The sequence below is a fragment of the Salvia hispanica genome, chromosome 2 (genome assembly GCF_029641045.1).
Source record: "Salvia hispanica isolate PSC_SH4W2 chromosome 2, Shi_PSC_v1, whole genome shotgun sequence".
NCBI classification, from domain to species: Eukaryota; Viridiplantae; Streptophyta; class Magnoliopsida; order Lamiales; family Lamiaceae; genus Salvia; species Salvia hispanica.
Genome location: NC_142693.1, coordinates 28,031,126 through 28,035,621, shown reverse-complemented (window position 1 = coordinate 28,035,621; position 4,496 = coordinate 28,031,126).

Genomic DNA, 4,496 nt, shown 5'->3' with positions numbered 1-4,496 from the left:
AGCATGTTTTGAGTATAAGTGGGAGATTGTTAGGTTTGGTATACTGAAAAGCATGTTTCGAGCAAGTTTCGCTCGAATAGAATCTTGCTTGTATACGTAAAACTCTATAATCCACTTTTAACCCGATTCAGTATTATTCGAGCAGTTCCGCACGAATAGAATCACTATTATTATTACATTGTGTTTGCTTGTGCATTTATAAGATGTTTTATAAACATTTAAATGCATAAGAAGTAAACAAAGTCTAAGTCTTTTGCTTAGTAGACCGGTTGTGGGCGTCGTCCACTTTAAGGTAACACGGTCAGATCTATGCAATGCTTTGCAAAAGAAAAAGAAGAATTTCACAACCTAGATAGGCTTTGGCTACCTATCGTGAAAGGTTGCAATGTCAGTCCGCATATTTCTAAGCCTTACTGAAATAATTTGACATTGGTGTGGTATAGCACTGAACGGATCTAACAGCAAGACGTGTCTTTAGGCTATCTACTGAAAGGCGAGGTCTTGATAAATATTTATTTCTTAATCAATGTAGGTTAGCATTGAGCATACGGTATTGATTATGCACTACTTTGACTTATCAAATGGTGCGGGTTTTTCGCAACCCAATAATCCTGATATATTGAGTAGTGGTGATTAATATCTAGCGATGCTAGGATTGCTATTATGTTGAAACGTGCACGAGGTGAGTCTCGTTTGATAATGTCCTCAAGAGGAGCTCGAACAAGGTTTTATTATTCGGAAAACTGGCCAGTTGGAGTTTTATTACTCTATGAATAATAAATAAATGTTTCTTGCTAAGTCCACTCTTGGAATTAATAAGATATTAATTAATTAAGTCCATAGCAGACATTAATTAATTAATGGACATTTATATCTTAAGCGCGGGAAATAAATAATAAAAGTGGAAACCCGGATTACTTGTAATTTCGGATTTGGATGGGGAGAGTTCAATATTACTTCTGTAGTGGCTGCTCGTAATATTCCAATATAAGCTTGTATTAAATTGTGGGTTCAATTTAATTAGTAAAAAGCTAATTGGGCGAGCCCATATCCAAAACCTTCCATAGATCCCTGTCTGGGCCCATAAGGAACTTAATATAAATAGGAGAATAAAGGAGACAGAAATAACACAATTTTTCATTATTGTATTTTTCGAAAATTTCAGCTCCTCAGCTGTAGGAATTTTCGAATTCCACTCCTTTTCCCAAAAGGATTTCTTCTGTCTTCTTTATTCGAGTCCTAGTGTTTTGATAAGATCAGCCCACCCTGATATCGAGATACAGTTCGGGAACCAGAGAGAAGATCCGTGGTCTAGTATTGAAGATCATCACGTGGAGAAGGCGCGAGCAATCGACGATTCTTTGGAGAATCAAATCGGTAACCCTAAACCGTAGAATTCATGTTTTAGGATTTACTTTCTTAGAGCATGAATTATTTGCGTTCTAGCATGCAATTATCTGTTTAACATGTGAATTGATTAATCGCATAATCGGTCAAATAGATCCTTGTCTGATTTATTTGTTTTGTACAAGTCTTCCGCTGTGCAAGGGGCAACAAACCCCATCAAATCATTCTTTATACGAGTGTCACTTTGCCACTAAACAATTATAGAAAGATGACTATTTTTGTTGTTTCGTCCGGACTTCCTCTATCTCTTTCTCACTTCTTTCTCTCTTGTTTACATTATCTAGTGAGATTAGAGAATTGAAAAAGTGAGATTTCAAGTAGGAATAAATTGCTCTTTTCTTTCGGCTTTGGAGTATTTGTTAAGTCCAAGATTCCAAGTGAGCGTGAAGAATCCGTTGCAAAAGCCGCGATTCTTGGAATTAAAGGAAAGCAAAAATTAATAAGGCTGAAAAGTGAGAAGAAGATGTCACACTAAAATCAATAATTTCACTTTCAGTCTGAAAAACAAATAAGTATTCCATGATCCATCATGTCTGAAAAGTTGTTCTCGATCCATTATGGGTGTAGTTATTGGCTCAATGAATGGAATATACAATGCTAGTCATTGAATGTGTGTCAAAGAAATTGAAACGTGACATAGAATGGTGACATGACTTGTCTATGTTATATTTGGCAATGAACTCTAGAATATGGTATCTATTATCTTTTCGTACACACGAATGTCATTAATAGAACCTTTAGTGTTCGATAAAGGGTTTGTTGTATGTTGTAAGATCGATACCTCTTTGGATATAGTTTTTTTAATTTGTCTTTATCATTTAATACCTTATTTTATATTAGTTTTACTATTATTAACTGGTGAACTCTGCTCAGACAATTTCTGATTTTTGGCTTTGAGCATTTTCTCATTCATATAAAGAGAAGTATTAGAAGATGATAGGTTTGAAAGAAATTGACATGGAGTCTTGTGGAGAATTATCTCATGCATGTGTGACAAATAGATAGTATTCGAATACAATCCAAAGGATGTGGTCGAGTGACATGAGACTAACTGATAATTAACCAAATGATCAGATGATCGATCCATGCTTCTGTGCATGAAGCAACCTTAATTCCTATAAATCAACCCAAGGAATAGTCACTAAGTCTCCTAGTCACAGTGGATGCCCTTGATTTAATAATAATAAAAAAAATCAAATTCAAACTCCATGCAAATAATTCACTTAAACTCTTTTTATTTAATAGGTTGGAATTTCAAATAATCACGTGTAAATATAAATGAGAATCATTATTGATTCTCTTAATAAAAAAGTTATCTTTTGACTACTTTCTTTTGTCTCTTAACATGTGACTACTTTCTTTTCTCTCGCTCAATATTTTTAGGTATAAATATTTGTAACAATTAATTTGACACATCTCTATATTTGTATATATCTTAGGTGACTATGTAGTTATACTTGCTATTTATCATAACAAATGTATTATTTCACGGATTTAATTGGCATGGAATCCACCTAAACACATGACCAAATAAAGGGTAATATTTAGCTTATCTCTAACATAGCATAGGATTCTAGTGATTGATGCTAATAATTCACTTTTAGCTTTCTAATGTAATCTTCCTTTCCAATGAGTCCATATAATGCCACCCAATAAATATATATAATAAACACCTATTACTTTTCTTCTTCGAACTCTTAGAAATACTTTTGAGTATTCTCGACGCCAAATAATAAAAATTAAATTGTAGTAACACCATGCAATAATTATATCATGAACGATGTGTTAATTACTTGCACATGTTATTTCGAATTTCATTTAAATTCATTATCACATCATGTGATCACTATCCCTAATGAATACTCCTTCTGTTCACTATTTAAAGAGCCATTTTGACTCGTTACAAGTTTTAAGAAACTATTTAACTTTGTGAAGAAAATGCATAGAATGACGATGAAATTTTAGTCTCATTTTAAGTAGTATTAGTATTTTTTGGATTGTGATTGGAAAAAAATAATGAAATATGAGGTCGTATACTGAAAGAGGAAAAAAGATATTTCAAATTGTAAAAAAATGAATATTTAAACCGTGGGCTAGGGGTATTCTTTAATTTACAATAGTTTAAAAAATAATGCTTCTAGCATTTCGATATTGTACCTAAGTAGGGTACACATGCTACAAAGTAAATTGAGAAACTTATTATTTAGGATCCAAATGTCAAGTTTAGATTTCTTTTTTCCCTAAGAATTCGATACTATTCTTTTTATCCATTTTCCACTAAAATAGTAAAATATAATTGTACTCTTAAGTTCACAAATCGTACAATTTATTCGGACAGTCTAATGGTCGAATAATTTTTGTGTGACAAAGGTAATATGCTTGAGTCCTCATAAAGTTTCTATAGATCTGAGTTTGTCACAAATTTTTTGAGTAAGGTTTAATCGGTCAAATAAAATTAACATATAAACGTGGGTATAGTCTAATTTATTCTAGTATAATTATTTGTAATATTGTATATGCATCAAGTTCATTGTATGTATTAAAATCTAAAAGATGAATGTATTGCAAAGTGAAAATATATTATAAAATTAATACCAAAACATAAACCCAATTTTTTGAGTCCCACTTCGGATCACCCCCTTAAATAAAAAAATATTATATGCAATTAATTAATTTATACCATCCCATGATTCATGAGAGTTGTGATTACTATTATTTTATTAATTTACAACTATCCTTAGCTTGAACCTCTCATGATGATGGCTGATTACACTAAATGTCCCACGAGCTAATTAATTTATGCATTTTACTGGTTAATTATTAGTATTAATAATGTTGTAGATATTATGGGCCAATCACTACGGATAAAATTATGATTAACAATCCCATTTAATTACAGACACATACAATGGTCGGAAATTGATTAACTTCTTTAAATCAGTACATTTATGTCATGCGATTTATATAATAATTTTTTGCCTAATTTATTTAAACTCTCAAGTTGCAAATGGGGTTATTGCCAAGAAACAAATTCACTGTCCCCCACTAATATTAACACATGTGGTTAAAATATATGAAATCCCACAATG